Here is a 17,830-nt window from a genome sequence, read left to right on the forward strand (position 1 = left end):
GAATATCAGGCCCTGATCTCTGATGGTCTAGGGTTTTATATGATGCACAAGCAGGAAGTACAAAAGAGGTTGTGTTGGTTACTTTCTGTTGTTTTTAGGAGTGCATTTGTCACTGTGTCCCCATCTTAGTTATTTTTCTCTCATTGCTGAGACAAAATACTTGACATCCAAAATGAAGGAAGGAAAGGTTCATTTGGCTCACAGTTTGTGGAGGTTTCAGTCCATACTCAGCTGGCTCCACGGTGGAGTGGTCTGGCAGAGGGCAATTGTTTATGGCAGCAGAAGACAGCAAGAGCAACATAAGCAAAGTGGGAAAAAAGGGCAAAAGGGGAAGAGATAGAGAAAACTTTCTGTCCCTTATGTTGTATGTAGGCCACCTGCCCTAGAATGGGTGTGGCACTCCCACTCAAAATCCCAGTACTGGATCCTGAATAAATCACAAATTCTAGAAGCCATGACTGCATGAAGCTTTGTGGAGACATCCAGACACAAACCATAACAGAGGTACAAAGGTGAGAGAGCACAGCCTGGCAGTTCTTCTGACTAGCTAGCAGGGCGAGATCATCGGTTACAAGGGTGGATTAATGATCATCAGTTCATGAAGCTTGGTACAACAGCACAGTCAGGTATTTTGTATGTTCAGTTATGCTTTTGTGGTTAAGAGTCAAGAAAGTAATTACAAAGCCATGAAGCAATTACAGAACAAGGCAATTTCAAAAGAACAAAGTTTTTAAAGGAATAATTTCTCTTGTACAATTTTCTCCTTTCATTTTTCCCTCTTGTCATTACTCAGAAAAATCTTTTCCAGAGCTGGGGTTGTTCTTTTTATCTAAAGTTGCATAAGAGGGGCAGTTCTTAACTTACGAAATCCAGTTAATCAGGCAGGGAACTACTGCAGGAATTAACATGAAAGCCTCAGGAGTCCCAAAAGCCATGGTCCCAGAGCAGAGAGACCCTGGAATCATCCCTGTTTCTAGTTTTGTCCTTGAGCTCAGCTATTTAATCTCTCTTGTCATTGTTTCAGGCCTTCTCGGACCATTCCAGACTTACCAGCATAGGAGCAGCAGTTTTCTCCTGTTGGTCTTGAGGTATGACTGTAAGGTGTCTGTTTCTGTCATCATTGCCACCTCTCCCCATGTGGGTGGCTGTGGGCACACATGCCCAGGAGGGGCAGTTGTGTTTCAGCTGAGGCCTGTGTGTCCTCCATATTTGTTTCCTGGGCCTACAAAGAAATCAAAGACCTCCAGGGCAGATTCTCCCTGGGGTCCTCTAGGCCCTTTCTGACAAGAGGGTGTCTATAAGTCTGGAATTGTAATAATTTGGCAAAGATCAAGTATGACAATTATTGAGCCTTGTCCTTTCCAGACTTTGGGCTGAATTACCTCCCAGGTGTCAGTTTTTACCAAGCAAAACTCAACAGGAGCTTAGGTTTTGGCAATTTTATTTCCCATGGTTAAATTAAGCAGAGCCAGAATCCAGACCCCAATATTAAATGTCAGCACATTAGTAACAACAAACATTTTCTAATTATAACTGATAGCCCTAGGCTTGTTAGATGAAGAAGACAATTTAAAATAACAAGTCCAGCTAACAAAACTGTACAAAGAGTCAGGAAAAGAGCCTTACTGTTTGTCTTGTATTTCTCTGGGTCAACTGTCCACAGAGTTTAGGAGGACAAAAAGCAAGAAACCATGGCCAGCAGGGTGGGGCAGGAAAGAAAGGACTGGATTAAAGCCTAAAAAAGACCCAGAAATAACCAGTTTATGCCAGATATTGTAGCAGAGCTTTTGTGTCTTTCCACAGCTTAGGTGTCATTCTGGGAAATCAGTGAGGTCAGCTGTGAGGGCATCTCTGAGCAGGGTAAACAAGTTTTTGAACCTCTGGGAGGTTGAGTCCAGGTCAGTTGCAAACAGGGGCTGACTGACTGGATCCAGCTGAAGGCAAAAGAGGGCATTCTTAGGCCGGTGTACCAGCAGGCTGTGGGACGCACAAAACTGAGGCAACATATATGGAGGGCCATTAGCAGCTGGGAGACCCTGAAGTGGCTTTTACAGGCAGGAGAAGTGTACTGTTCGATGCAGGTGGGGATTTCCTTGGGACAGTTTGGACATTCTCAGGGGAGGACTGTGTTCACCCTAGCATCAAGATCAACCACAGTGGTGGGGACTTTTAACTTTAACCAGGCTTACACCCAATATAAAGTACAACAGCTTTCTTCAGTATTAAACAGAATGAGGAGGAATTGCTGGCAGTAGAGCAGAAGGATGTGGTACAGGAGGCAGACCTGGTGGTGGTGACGTGGAGGCTGGCTGAGCAGCTTGGGGTTGGTGAATGTAAAGAGGAGGCAGGTTGGACCTGGGGTCCCCAAGGAGGACAGGATAGGGCTTTTCTGGCTTGGATGGAATCTGAGAGCCTCTCAGATGGCCTCCTGGGTTTGTTTTGATGACTAGGATGCCTTTCTTGTCATGCAGGACACAGGTGTGGAGTCTACGTGGGAGAGTTTTCAATCTCTTATGGTATTTGAGTCCAAGTGAGCTGGCCTTTTGTCTCAGGATTTTCACAGTTGGAGCAGCTTATGGGAGCAACTCACAAGCAGGGGAAGGCATCTTTTTTGTGTTGTTGACAGCATGGAGATCTGGCCAGAGGTGACTAACAGTCTATCAGGCTGATGTGTGGCTGGATGTTTGTTTGTGCTTTTCATGACATCACTTTTAACTCTGTTAAAGCCTCTTTTTCTCTGGCCAGGGACTGTGAGTTTTAACTAATTATCTCCCATGCTGTCCGCCTATGGTGTATGCTGTGTGCCCTTGAATAATGGCTTAATAGACAAAGAATAAGTGTCCCTCAGAGAGAGACCATTCAGATGCCCTTGTGGGGACTTAGCTGCAACTTAGCTATGGAGGGTGTGAGGCCTCTATTATGACAGACAGAGCAGCCTATCACTTATGCTGTCCTTTCAACTCACATATTCATTCAGCAAGCTTTTATGTGATGCAGAAGTGGGAGGTACAAAGGAGATGCAAAGGTAAGACAGAGCAGTCTGGCAGTTCTTCTGATTAGCTAGCAGGGTGAGATCATCAGTTACAAGGGTAGATTAATGATCATCAGTTCATGAAGCTTGGTGTAAAGGTACAATCAGGCATTTTGTATGTTCAGGAGTCAAGAAAGTAGTTATAAAGCCATGAAGCAGTTACAGAGCTAGGCAGTTTCAAAAGAATAAAGTTTTAAAAAGAAATTTCTTTTGCATAGTTTTTCCCTTTCAGTATCAGTTCTTCAGTTAGTATCCAAATAGAGGGAGGGAATATTTTTATGGTTCTTAGCTACCTAAGTAATATGGGGGTGGTAATTTCTCAAATGCAGTAAACTGAGGACAAGGTCAGATTTTATCTGATGAAATCCTTAGAGAGATATGAGAAGGAAACACAAAAGGAGAATCTCCCTTATATATTTCCCATGGACTGGCCACTGTGCCTCCCCCTTTACAAGCATTTTCTCATTTTAATCCTCACAGTGACATTATAAAATAACCATTATTTTCATTAATTGGTTGGGAAGATGAAGACCTTCCATCTGGCTTCTTGAGACCTGAAGCCATAAATACTTTATGGTTTTGATAAACAGTAAAATAAATCTAGTAAGAACAAAAGAAATTACATTTATCTGGGGCTAACTAGGACTGTAATTTGAGAAAATAGATTTAAGCAATTATTTAAGTTTAGGGTTATTAAGATTATTAAGCAATTATTAGGGTTATTAAGATAATTAAGCAATTATTAAGATTAGGGTCTTACAAAATGGTGGTTTTATTTATAGATTTAAACCACAAAGATGCACTAGAAGCCATATTGCTTATGAATTCTGATTGGGTCCAGCAAGAGTTAGGTTGTCTTGTACAGAGGAGGTATCAGGGTAGTTTGGGGGAAGGAGTCCTGCTGACTGAAGGTCAGATGTTAAAACAATTTCAGGAAACTGCTGTTTGGTCCAGTCCAAAGGTTAGCTCTCACAGAGATGGGGAACTACAATCCAGTTCAAAAGCCCAGCTGCAGGCACCTCCGAGGTCAGATTTGACAAATGCCTCCCAGCTCCAATTTTAGTATCCTGAGCTGTGAATACTCCATTTTGATTTTCTTCTGTGTTGGTTTCTCATAACTATGACAAAATCCCTGAGTTGATTAAGTTAAAATCAGGCTAGGTTTAGACCTGGCCTGGAATATTTGCCTACTGTGTGTGAGGTGCTCGGCTTGGTCCCCAGCACCAAAGGAAAAAAGGGAGATATCCTTATTTTAGGGCATGGTTTGAGAGGTTTTGGGGTTGTCTGTCCCACTGTTTTGGGCCTGTGGTGGCTCAGTACATCAGGAGGGAGCACACAGCAGAGAACTACTCCCCTCAGTGAAGCTGGGAAACAGAGAGAAATAGAAATGTTAGCTTGGAGACGTGCCCCAGGGACACAACTTCTCCCCACTGCAACCCACACCCCATAACTGCCCTGGGCTGGGGACCATGCTTTAACACATGGGACTTTTGGGGGCTTTTGAGATGTAAACCAGCTCCTCCTTGATATGACAAAACTCTCCCACTGATCTTACTCTAGTCAGGCTTTGCTAAGCCTTCAGGGTCTTAATCTTGAACTCTGTGGTTGGCCCATTTAGTCCAGTTATGAATTCTGCTGGCTCAGTGAAACGAAAATCTCTCACCTTTGATATCCACTCAAATTCCTTTCCCCCCTCCCTCAATATCTTATCACCTTGGCCTTCAGTAGAATCTTATTGGGTCCATCTAACAGAATTCCTTTTTTTTTTTTTTTTTATTTTTAAGAGAATAAAACCCAACAAAGCAGAATAAATCCAATCAAAACACACCAGTGTAAGTGGTAGAACTCCAAAACAGGACAATACGAAATCAACAATGGCTACCATAATCTATCTTACTATCTTCACAGTAATTGTCCATACCATGAAACATAGCAAATTCAAACAAAACAAAACAAAACAAAACAAAGCAAAACAACAAAACTAATCAAAATATAATACTGAATAAAGTAAAATAATAAATCAAAACAAAACAGTGAGAACAGTATTGCACACTGTTATTGTCAAAATAGTTGCTCAGGTTACCAGACACAAGAATAAAACAAAACAGAAAAATGGAACAAAACTTTGGATTTCAAAAATAAAATAGGAGGAAATACCCCACAATTGACACAATGCATGTGGCCATCCTCCATGTAGATGTCCTGATGACCAGACCCAGAACCAAACCACATAAGCATCAAGCTTCCCCTCAGTTACTATTATCTCACCCCAAGTCCTCTGAATCAGTGTGTGGGGAGGGTGCTGTACTCTCCTGGGTTCTCAGCACCAGCTAGCTCACCGGAAGGCTGGAAGGCACAGTTTCTCTTCTGGCTAAGGCTCTTTCCAGTCTGCATGGTGGTGCTTACTTCATAGGAAGGCATAGTTTCTCTTAGAATCCCTTAGCTTTAAGATGTTGTGGATTCTACCATGCTCATTAAAGTATTTCCATGGCCAAGATATGGAATTGGTAATCAATCTCGGGGGGAGATCCATCAAAAAAGTGAATGAGTGAAGAAATTATATATATATAATGTAGGAGTATGTGGGTAAGTGTATACATGCATGTCCATGCACACTAGAATAATATTTGACCTGTAAGAAGAAGAAAGTGTTGTCATTTATGTTAACATGGATGAACTTCGAGGACTCTATGTTAAATGATAAGGCACAGAAAAAGACAAGTAACAGGTGATCTCAATCATAAGTGCTATCTAAGTGCTAAACTCAGAAGTAGAGAGTAGAATATTATTCCACATGGACTGGGCAGAGGGGAAGAAGGTGGGAGGGACATTGGTCAAAGAGCAGAAAATTTCAGGTAGATAAAAAAAACCTAGGTTCAAGAGATCCAGTGCATAACATGATAGCTATGGTTAAAAACAATGTGTTGAGTACATAGTCAACTATTACGAGGAGTAGATGTTACGTGTTCTCACCACAAAAATAAGAATGTGAGGGAAAACTTATGTTAATCTGTCTAATGCAGCCATTTATCAGTGTGTACATGTATCAGAACACCTCACATATGTGTACATACCTAAATATATGTATTTTAAGTTTTTAAATGTAAAATACAAGTAGAAATAAAAGCAACCAGGAATTCTGTGAGCAGTCTTGGGGACTCTCAGAGTAAGAGCCGTGGAGTGAAACTGAGCCATTAGGGTGCTGGCAGCAGCCTTTACTGGCTTGAGCTCCAGGGTGGAACCAATTAGGTGGAGAACACTTCGATCTGTGCATCAGATTGATATTTAACACTTCTTGGTGTTCTTCATTTTTATTCTGATCAGTACACGTGTGCAGAGTGTAAGGATCACCTTCCCTGAGCGGAGCTGGCGCATGTGTGTAACCCATCTTAATTCTTTGCAGAGCTCCTTCTGTTCCTTCCCTCGTCTCCTCGCATCTCTTGGTCACTTTTCTTTTACAGAACATCTGTCTCCCTGTCTTTCTGGCATTCTCAGGAACCAAAGGACTCTGATGAAATGGAACAAGGGAGGGAACTCTGGGAAGAGACACAGCAAAAACAGCCCCGAGCTGGGTCTTCTCTGATGGCTGGTTCTTCCTCTCTGTGGTTTGTTCAGCAAGGTGACAAGAATGTGACTCTAATTTGAAGATTTCTTTACGGGAATGGGTTCCCATTCTCCCTCCAGGGGTGGCACCTTAAACCATATTCACACGCTGCTGCTGACACTTGTCCCACGAGGGAGACCCAAGTCTTCCCCTCCCGGTGGATGGTGCCCCAGCTCTCTGGGAACCCGAAGTCTGAGGATTGGCTTTTGGAGTGGCAGTTTCAGTCTGCGTGGGCAGATACCCACACATCTCACGAGGCAGGCGTTATTATTTGTTGGAATGGAGTGGCGCCTGTCACTTGCAGCCTGAAAGCGAGTCCATGCAGCTCATTTTCCCTGTCTGCAGGGCCGCGTCCTCTGGCTGCTCCATTCATTAGGGTGAGAGGGGGAACGCACACTTCATTTGCTTTGTGGTCACTGCCTTATTTCCTCTCTTCTGGTCTGCAGAGAACCAATAAACCTTCCATCTTCAAATTTTCAGAAGAGTGCTTTCCGTCGAGCTGACTCTTGAATGCTCTTAAATGGGAAAAAAGAACAGAAAACAAGCCGCCGTTTGGGCGATTTGCAAGTGCTTTGAAATTACTGTTTTTCTGCTTCACAGGCTTGGAGATTGACAGCACCTTCCCCAGACAGTCAACCAAGTGGTGCTGGCTGGGATGTGCTGTTCAAAATTACTTGAGTGGTTTTCTTTCTTCCTTTTTTTTTTTTTTTAATGTCGATTGCTACTGAATGAAAACTAGAATTAATTTTTCATGGGCTAATAGTCTTGCACTGCTACACAGTATACCTGCTGAGTTTATGGGCTTTACAAATAACATTCACCCCTGTCTTTTCCCACCCCTGTCTCTTTGGAATTCGGGTTATTCATGGTGTTAGCCCTTCCTCATATCTGGCTTATTTTGATAAGAGCAGATTACTACCCAATGTGGAATATGAGGAAAATTCTCTGCAGCTGGTCCAAAGCCTGTGCTGTGGGCTGGAGTCCAAAGCGTGTGCACTGTCCCCTTCTCCCTGTGGCTGACTGAGAAGTCACTGCCCGAAGGCTACTCCAGTGCCTGGTCCCCCTCTGCAGACCAAGGCACTACTGACCTTTGCTGCGAGGGGCTGTCCCTCACACTCTTGGACACCTAGTGCCATTCAGGGTTACTAGGTTTACACCCCAGAGGTGCTGCTTCCCCAGACAATCATCTGTATCTGCAGACATAGCTTCAGGTCTCTTGTGGCACAGTGGTGGTGAGGCTCCCTGGCTGAGGACACTTCCATTGTGCTCATTGAGTAGAAATTCCAACTCAGGGTTGGGGTGAACGAAGGAAGAAGAAGAGGAGAGGGAAAGAAACAGAGAAGGTGAGGGACTGAGGGGTGACAGCTTTTGCTGAGGCTGATGAATTCATTGGTCACCAACCCTGGTCGCATGTTGGAGTCACCTGGGGAGCTGACAAAACAATCACTAAACAATCCCAGTCCCCCATCCTGAATTCGGCGGTTTGAGAATGTGCTTCTCAGGCACCTGGGTGACTCTACTGTGCTGCTGACTGGGAACCTAAGGTCAAGAGCACAGCCAGGCGCCTACTGTAAGGCAGGGCTCAGTTGGGCAGACTGCTGTCACGATGCTGCAAAGGCATCATATGACTCTGTGTCTTAGTTACTTTTCGTGCTGCTGGGACAAAAAAGCCCATCCCCACAATTGTGGAGAAGTTTGTATTTGGTCACTTTTCAGCCTGTGTTTGGCTAGGTCCAAGGTAGAATGGTAAGGCAGAGGGGTCTGGCGGAGGAGAGCTGCTCATGGCATGGTGGACAGGAAGCAGAGAGAGTCAAGTGAAGGGTGATATAATCTGGGTCATGTCCACAGTGACCTGCCTCTTCTGACTAGGCCCACCTAGCACCTGCTCAGCTGTGATGACCCTATAATCCATTCACCTCCCAAAGGACCTGCTTATGGTTACATGAGGCTTTAGGGGAAATCTAGACATAAACTGTAACCCCACCCCTTCAGATGAGGTCCCAAACTAAGCTGCTATGTCTGCTGTGTGTTCTGCTCACCCTCTGAGGCCCTATCACGTGGACCGCTGTTCTACTGTTCTCTTGGATCCCCGTGTCTGCGCCTTGACTTTTCAGAAAAGTCTGTACATTTCGTTTGTTGGTGTCATCTTTTAAGAACAGTGAAAAAAAAAACTGTTTGGAAAAGTATTACTTTATTGAATTTAATTTTAAAACCAAAAATCATTAAAAATTCATGATGTGGTTTCTAGATGCACCTAAGTGTAACCTGTGGACAGCCCTTCAGGACCTTGTCGAGGTCCAGAAGATGCCACATTTGTAATCCCAAGAGAAAGTTGCTGGAATTCCAATGAGTTAATTCCAATCTACCACTTCCAGTGTGACACACGGCAAGAATAAAGACACTAAGGCATATCTGTAGTTATGGGGAGCCAAGGGGGTCCTAAGTTCAGCCAGAATAAGGGCTAACTGGAACAAAGGTCTCCAGCCAAGGACAAACCCAGATTTTATTAATTTGTGAAGAGGGGGCTGGCTTGGGAATGAGGGACCATGCGCGTGGTGGAAGTAGGTAAGTGCTGGGAGCTGGGCTGGGTAGGAGACCTGAAATCATCAGGAAGTGTAATCTGCATATTGCAGATGGGAGTGGTGTGTAGTGTTCTCGGATCAGCGTTTCAGTTCGATGTGTACTTTTTCAAGCCCTGGAAAGTCATAGCCTCTTTCCTTGAAGCTCATTCTCAGCTGACAGCACGGTGACACTTGGCCTAGCTCACACATATCATTTGGGAGCTACGGGTAGGGCTTCACTGACCCGTCACATTGCTTTAACGACTACACATCAGCGCCTTGCCTAGACCCATGTGCATTGCTTAAAGTCAGTGGAGAAGACAAAGAGAAGACTTAGCCAGCTCTGCACACATCAACACATGGAAACAGGGCCAGGCTTAGCCAAAATGGAGACCACTGCTCTTCTTTCAAGGAGAGTCTTCCAGGTGGTCCCTGGCAACCACCAAATCCAACAAATATTTGGGTGTGTACACTGCAAGGACTGGCACTTGTGGTCCTCCCAGCCCTGAGGGATGTGATAATTAGTAATGGTGGGGATTTGCGGATAGAGATGAGCCCAGAAGTAACCATTATAGTTAAGCAGCAAATGAAAAGAACAATTATAAAAGCACTGGCTGAAAGTGGGCGAGTAACGCCACAGCTGGGTGGGTAGGCGAGAGCTCCCCAGAGCTAATAGCTCCTGAAGAACAGGTGGACGCCTAATAGAAGGGGATGGGTGAGGTGGAGAAACTGGACCACAGCCTAGTGAGAAGAATGCACAGGAACATGATCCAGGCTCAGTAAGCAGTAGACCTGGGCCAGTTCGCAGAGGTAATATTAATGATTGGTGGGTGTTAGGCCCAGAGAGGTGTAGGGAACAGGGCTGAGGAGGGTTTGAGTACGGAATCTGACTTTATTCATAGAACTTGTCACCTAGTTAGAAAGCACTGGCTGTCTCTAAAGTGCAAGGCTCCTTGCAAGAGTCTGAGCGTCAGGAGGATTCATCTTGGGCCAGTTGGTGCTGAGAGTTGTTGAGCATATGAGCTAAAAATAGAATAGAGGTTCAATATCTGAGCAGGGTTCTCTTTTGTCTTCCTGACAGGACTCGTAGCTGGGGTGAGGGAGTCGTGTTTCTTCCTGCCCTGATCTCTGATGAGAAACAGCCACCTGAAACACTGGAGAAGCGACCCAGAAGGTCACGTGTCAGGCCCAGAGAGCCCTCAGCCCTGGAGAGAGCTTTTGAGAGCTGGCGGCAGCGCTTGGCAAAGGCAGCCCACAGGCTGTCCCTGCAAAGAGGCCCTTGAGCCATTCATTCCTCAAAGAACGCATTTCCTGGGCATGGAGTTGTTTCTGTGCCTTTCCTTAGTGAGATGTAGGTCCTAACCATCCTCCACCTCTTCATTCACTAAGGTTTCCTGAGCACTTGCTGCGAGCCACATCCTTTGCACATGGTCACATTTAACCCTGAGCCTTGCGAGGAGGGGTTCCTATGGCAAAGGGTGGGAATTCAAGTCTTAGAGCAGCAAAGTTATTTGCCAGGTCACTCAAAGCATGAAACCAGTGAGACAGTAGAATCCGGGTACATCAGAAGCTAAATATTCCTTTGTGCAAGAAACCCACTTTTCATGGAGTAGAAAATGCTTACCCAGGATTACCCAGCTCTCTTTGGGAGAGCGCTGCCGCCATCTCTTCTCTCTCTTTTCATGTTTAGAGTACCACACAGTGGTGTTAAAAATCAAAATTTAACAGATTTGGTGCAAAGCTCTGACAGGCCCTTATTAACTGTTATTCACGACCGCAGGTTTGTCTGGAAGCAGAGGCACCAGGCCTGGCCTGCAGAGCACTCGGTTTTAAACGCAGCTTGCTTAGGAGCAAGGAGCCTCATAAACCAAAAAGCAGATCTCTGACTGTCAGCCAGGGGGCTGAAACTGGACCCTCTGGGGATCCGCTCTCTTCTCTCTCTGGAGTCCCCCTGTGGCATGGGTGGCATGGAACTTGGATGTAAATAAGCCCAGCGGGGTCCGGTCTGCCAGGACCTAGAGCATGAGCTCCTTCCCAATAACCGCCTTGCAATAAACTCTGCGTAACTGTGGGGGAAAATCCGTAGCCCTGAAAGTAAAACTCGGAGCCACCAGCTTGTGGGGGACATGTACCAGCCGGGCTTGCGGGAAAGTGGGGTGCAGGGCGGGCCTGTGGGAAACCAGCGGTGGGCAGCGTCGGGAAGCGGACAGTGAGACTTTATGTTCTGCCACTTTCCAAATGTCTTTAGTGTCCTCGTCTGTCTTCTTACAGAGAGAATAGCCCAAGTCACATTTTATGTTTTTTTTTTTAGATTTTTATTTCCATTAGTCCACGTTGGCAGCACACAAGGCTTCCTCCAGGGGAGCTGCCGTGGGCGTGCGTCCTTGGGCTCTGTGTCCCCTCTCACCCTCCTCCCTCCTTGCATCTCTTGGTCCCTGTCTCCCTTGTAAAAAAGACATCTCCTTGTTTCCTGTCACCTACCCTTTACTTTGCTCTTTAATTTATACTTCGGTTTTCTCAAATAAGAGCAACCATGCGGTGCTTAAGTGTGGGTATCTGATTTATTTCCCTTACCCTTATGCTCTTAAGGTGCATCATTTCCCACACAGGGCTCATGTGTACCCTTCTTTGTGCCATAGTGGGACTGCAGGGTACATAAATGCCACGTTTTCTTCATCTTGATAGACACGCGAGCTGCTCGGTGTTACGGCACGGTGCCTGTTTGTCGGGGTGGTTACTGCAGTGCTAGGCACTAGAAAGGTGAGCAGTGCCCACTCTGTGCTCACTGCCCGAATGCCTGGGGTTAGGAGCACGCAGGTTAAGACACTGCTGAGGCCCTACGGTTCCTCTGTGCCCCCTTCCCATCTCGTTCTGTGTGTTTCACACACAATTAGGAAAAGTGTCCTCTGAGTGCGTGAAGGCTAGAGTGAGGTGCACAGCGAGCAGACCTCAGGACGCCCCACAAAGCTGAGGAAGAGCTCGCTGTTATGGTGTTAGCAAGCGCTGGGTACCTGGGGGCTGCTTGTTCCCCGGGCACCCTGACTTCAAAGAGCTGAAGCAGGATAGGAGCTCAACCCCTCCTCACCAGAGAGAGGGGAGGCAGCACTGAGGTCTGTCCGGATGGGAGTGGCACTGAAGAGCACCCCTAGTGGGACCTCGCCGCCGAAGGCACTAGGCCCAGGCTGGCTCCTACCTAAAATATAGCAGGGCAGGGGAGAGGGGGCTCCAGAAATATGGTCTAGAGAAATTAGAACAGAAAAGCAGGGCTGCTGGAGAATGGGGCTGGGTGTCCTGAAGCCTGCAAGCCCAAAGGCTCAGGGAGTGAGGGGTCCCAGCCATGAGGAAGAGGGCCACGCAGCCCTTTCGCCCTTCTGCAAGGATTCCAGGTGGCAGAGGAGGAGACAAGCTGGGGCCACCTCCTGGGTCTGACATCAGAGGAGGGCCATTAATAAGCTAATTAATGTGAACTGAGGTCCCCAGCGTGAGCACTAATCCAGGATGATGGGTGTGCTTGAGAGGGGATCGCCAGTGTAGACGGGCGGCCAGGGGACGGTGCCCCGTGAAGACACCGTGAGAAGACGCCACCCAAAAGCCAAGGAGAGGGGTGGCCACCAAAGCTGCTCTCCTGCTGGACTTTGGGCTGCCGAGACGGTCAGCCTGGGAAGAACAGATATTCTGCTGTGTGAGTCTGTGATGTTTTGTTACAGCAGCAGTGGCCGAGTAACCTCAGAGCTGAAGGTGCTGCTGTGGTTTCTAAGAGGGAACGTCGCCTGCTCTTGTTCTCGTTGCTTTCATTAAGTGAGGATGAGGAAGCCAGGGTGGGGCTCCTGCATCCAACCCTTTTGTTTTTTCTTTTTGAGACAAGGTCTTGCTCTGCAGTTCAGGCTGGCATTGAACTTACTTTGTAGCCCAGGCTGGCCTCAAACTCAAAGTAATCCTCCTGTCTCAGCCTCCTGAGTGCTGGGATTGCAGGTGTGTGCTACCATGCCCTGTTCCTGTATTCATTTTTATATTATCTCTTTTATCTTATTTGTTTGAAAGTTAAAAAACACACACACACAGAATAAGACTTGTTCTTCAAATGGAATCTTCCCAGAGACCACGCTATAGTGATTCATTCTGGCTTGCTCAGGTAGAGACCTATTTAGACTTCCAGTTTGGACAAAGGGTTTTATTTTCCTTAATTGAATAATTGAATCACTGATCTTACACCAAACTCATAAGTGATTTGGAGCTTCTATTTTTTAAAGTATCAAAGTTATTTCACTGTGACAAATACACTCCTATCCCAGTGCTTGGAAAAAGCCTGTTTATTGCAATACTGGAGCCCCAGCGACTCTGGCTGCGGGATTCTGGAGAAGGCACACTGAATTTCTCGAGACTTTTCTCAGCTGTGAAGGATGCAGCAGTGCAGGGGTGTGATCAGCGACCCTTGTAGGTCTGGGGTGGTAGGGACTGGGGAATGGCTGTGACTGTTGTCTGGGACTGCGTGTGGCTGGGCTCTCTCCAGCCTGCAGTGCGTGTGTGCTGTCCAGGGCCGGCCATGGCGCAGGAAGAGCAGAGCTGAAGTTGGTGGATGCCTCTGGCAATGGCTCTGGGCTTCCAAAAATGGCGTGGTGTGGCCAGGGTAAGCCCTTGTGCTGCAGCTCTGTCGTCAGGGAACCCGAGGCCAAGACTCCAGCTGCTCAGAAACCCGGAAGTAAGAGCAAGGCTGAGGCAGAGGAGGGCTCTTGAGTGTTGTGCACCAAGGGAAAGCTTTTAGGAGCGCATTTGTCACTGTGCCCCCGTCTTAGTTACTTTTCTCTCACTGCCGAGACGAAATACCCACCACCCAAGATTAAGGAAGGAAAGGTTTAGTTAGCTCACAGTGTGTGGAGGGTTCAGTCCATACTCAGCTGGCTCCAAGACAAAATGACGTGGTGCAGGGGCAACATTTCAAGGTGGCAGCAAACAGCAAAAGCAGCCAGAGCAAAAAAGAGGGAGAGCAAGGCTCTTCTCCTCCCTTCTATTGTAAGCAGGCCACCACTCCTCAGGGCAGGTGTAGCACTCACACCATCCCTCTGCCCTCCTCCTGCACAGGCTGAGGATGTTTACAAAGTGAAGGACCCTGGCCCCCTCCTGACTCACTTAGTTAAACTTCTAAGCTTCTGAAGTTGACCCAAGGTATCAACCATACCAGTCTGCAAAGCCTGGCCTGCTCTGTCTTTATCTGCTGGAGAAATGCAGGCTGCAGGGCTGGATCCGAGTGGGGAGGGACTTGGAGTCAACCTGTCTGCTGGCTGGCTGGGCTTGAGATGGTTTCCATCAGGGCAGGTTGCTGGGGACAACATCCCGTTCCTCAGCTGCTGGTGGCGGTTGCTGGCAATGACAGATGCTGTCTGTCTGTGAGCCCTGTGTTTGTTTATTTGAGTTTTCAATTTCTTGCTTTGGCTCTTGAGAGCCCTGCTGTCCTCTGTAGTGACCCCTCATGCCTTCCGTGACTGTCCTGTGGCTAACCAGACTCCTGCGGGCTGTGCCTGTGTGCTCTGCTCCCTCTGTCCTCATTATGGACCTTCCTGGGAGCATCCCTCCTGCAGTACAAGGGCCTGCTCTTGCTGGTGGCTGCCAGTCTCAACCACACAAGGAATCACCCGGTGAGCTCACTAGAAACCTCAGGACCTGGTCTGACTCTCAGAGGACTGTCACCCTAGTCATGGTGGGGGACAGTCCTCCTCTGGTTTTAGTTCGCAGTCAGGCCCAGGAACCACAGCTCTGGCAGACACAGCAGTGCAGGGGTGTGATCAGCGATAATTAAGGGGGATAATTAAGTCCAATGAGCTAAACCAATCCCTGCTCAGCTAACACACACTCGGCCCCCCTGGGAAACCCAAACTCCTTGTGCCTGCTCAAAAGCATGGGAGACTTTTGGGAGTGGGGTCACTTGGGGAAGTCAGCCACTGTGGCCTGGGCAGGGTGGCAGGAGCCTCTGACAAGCTTGACAAACCACTTAGGAGTTTGTCTGCCTCAGTGGGCTGGTGCAGCAGGCAGGGAGCTCAGGCCATTTGACACCCGGGTGTGGAACAGGATGAAGGATGGTGACACTGCGATGGAATCCTGCTTTGGGTGCAGAGGGAGTTGAAGGCAGCACCTGCAGAGAGAATTGGAGACAAAAGAATGGAAATAGAGCTTTTGCGAATGGGAAGGAGCAGGGAAGGAGAGGAGGGGAGGGGACAAGGAAAGTATGACACGTGTTCCGAGCATGCTCCACCCTCACAGTGACCGTAATTACCATGTGCTGCAGGTATGCACTGTACTAATAAAAAAAGGACCACTTGGGGATTTCTCGATAATAATAATAGTAATCAAGTGACTGTGTGCTTTCCCTTAACTTTCTGTCCAGGCAATGTAATACAAGCATGTGCAGGGAGACATCCCAACTCGAGAGGCTCCCGGGGTTCCTGAATGGCCAATACTGAACTCTTCGTCGGTTTCCACTTCTCTTTGTTTGCTCCTGGGTGTGTGACACACCCTGGATGACTGATCTCTGCAGTTCCTGCCTCCTCCACATAAACCTTCCAAGTGCCAGGAGAATCCAGCCTGTGAGGATTCCCATGAACACTCAGCTTCCTCCTCCCGGCCTCCGCCAGCAGCCCAGATGTGATTATCACAAAGTGATAGAGAACAGAACAGATTTTTCTTTCTTTCTTTCTTTCTTTTTTTTTTTGTCTTTTTTGTTTTTATCGGTACCAGGGATCGAACTCACGACCTTGCACTTGCAAGGCAGGCGCTTGTGCCGCTGAGCTAAATCCCCAGCCCCTAGAACAGGTTTTTCTAAACCACTGTGGACCACAGAGGTGGCAGAGAGCAGGGCTCGGGGGCTCTTCCTCTGCCAGCAGAGGTGGGATTTGTACCAGGCAATCTGATTTTGTTTCTTGGGTGTGTTCTTATGCCTCGTCTCACACACACACACACACACACACACACACACACACACATGACACTCTACTTCCCACTCGCTGTCTTTTCCTGTATTTATTTCAACCTCCAAGAGAACACCAGGCTCCCTGCTTGCTTTGTGTCTGGATTAAAGGAATAGCAGCTCGCTGTGGGGCCGTGGTGACTATTAATAAATTTGGGATAACAAGTGCACCCCAGGAACAAGAGTGGGTGGAGAAAACTATGATACACTGGGCAGCTGAGGCAGGGCCGGCTCAGCTCGTCCACTGTATAAGCATTAAAAATAAACTGAGGATAGATGCGTCGTAACTCCTCAGCTAGAAAAGCAAAATAAGTTGAAAAAAATCTCTCTCCTAATAGCACATCTCCAAAGCATGACCTCTTCTTTCCCACCCCTTCCCAAACCTTCATCCTGGTTAGCGTCCAGCAGCCTGGGCCTTGGGGTGACAGGTCCTTTCCCTTTGGTCAAGGAGGACACCAGATCAAGAGATTTACCCCCAGTCCTCAGGGGTCGGTGACACAGGACCCGTCCCGGGAACTGGTGCTGCGGAATTCTGGAATAAGTCAACGGGGCCTCCAGCTGGGTTCCCATGTTTGAATGTGTCCCCCAGAAGTGTGTTGGAAGCTCACTCCCTGAAGCGTGTGGGGGATAGCATTAGGGAGGGCAGGGAGAATCAGCCTCTGCCACTGTCACAGGGGTGAGTCACATATCGTCAGATGTGTGGTGGGGTACTGGTTCCTTTCCTAAAGCCAGGGTAGGCTGATTGGAGCTGGCCTTTGTGAACTCCAGTTTTACAGGTTGATTATTTTCTAGCTAGTAACTAGAAGGTAGCATCCTTCCTGGAAATTGGCACTGAAAGCCAATGCACTTAGTTTTGAACTGCAGCCTTACGGTTGCACAATTATGTTAAAGAAACTGTGGATGCCTCAGTTTGCTCATCTGTAGAAGGGGAATATGGGAGAATCTCCTATGCAGATTTACTGAGAATCTTTAAGGGAGTTACTTCCCATAAGAGTAAATTCTTAGACTTATGCTAAGTAAGATTCTGAAGACTGTTAGTCACCATTCCATGTTCATCATTTTAAAGACCTTGCCACAGATTTTATTACAAAGTAACCATCTGGTGGGGGAGAACTCTGGGCCAAGCATCGGGCTCTGTGGTCCTGTCCTCTCCATCCTGTGCCCCGTTCTTGTGCCTACCCCAGGATTCTGATTCCGCCCTGCTGATTTGTGAACCGGTGTGCAGATTTCCTTGGCTTCTAGTGACTGTGCGGTAACGCCATGGATCTGTGCTGACGCCATCAGTTAAAATGTTTCTGCTCTCAATCTCTGACTCATCCTTTTGTGCTTTCTGCCAAGGGGATCAAATCCAGTTCTGTGACTCGGTCATCAGCCTTGGATGGCAGATGCGCAGACCCTGCAGACCCAACCCGGCTCTCGGGGCTCAGCGTCTTCCGGATTGGTAGAAATCTCTTGGGTGTGTTACAGATGCCGTTGTAAATGTATGTTTCTCAGCTTGGCGTGTTGAGTGATATATTTCAAATGAGTCACTTATCACCATCTGCTACAGTGAAGTCTGTCACTAGGTGTGGGCATATTGTGGGTTCCCTGCTCTGGCATGGACGTGTGGTTATTCCACGGTTGGGTTTAAGTGGATGTGGGTCTCTGCTGCCTCACAGCTGGAGACACCATAGTCT

The 17,830-nt window shown here is 47.4% G+C and overlaps 1 long non-coding RNA gene across 1 annotated transcript in view; it reads left to right on the forward strand.

Moving 5' to 3' along the window:
• The first annotated feature begins 882 nt into the window (after positions 1 to 882).
• Positions 883 to 17,830, forward strand: part of LOC134478055 (uncharacterized) — a 29,449-nt gene continuing 12,501 nt past the window's right edge. The window contains exon 1 of the long non-coding RNA XR_010050398.1: positions 883 to 1,088. This is a non-coding gene — a long non-coding RNA (uncharacterized LOC134478055). The remainder of the gene's footprint in view (positions 1,089 to 17,830) is intronic.

Source organism: Cavia porcellus, unplaced genomic scaffold (genome assembly GCF_034190915.1).
Source record: "Cavia porcellus strain 051 isolate PalLab524CR breed Dunkin Hartley unplaced genomic scaffold, mCavPor4.1 scaffold_11, whole genome shotgun sequence".
In the NCBI taxonomy this organism is placed as follows: domain Eukaryota; kingdom Metazoa; phylum Chordata; class Mammalia; order Rodentia; family Caviidae; genus Cavia; species Cavia porcellus.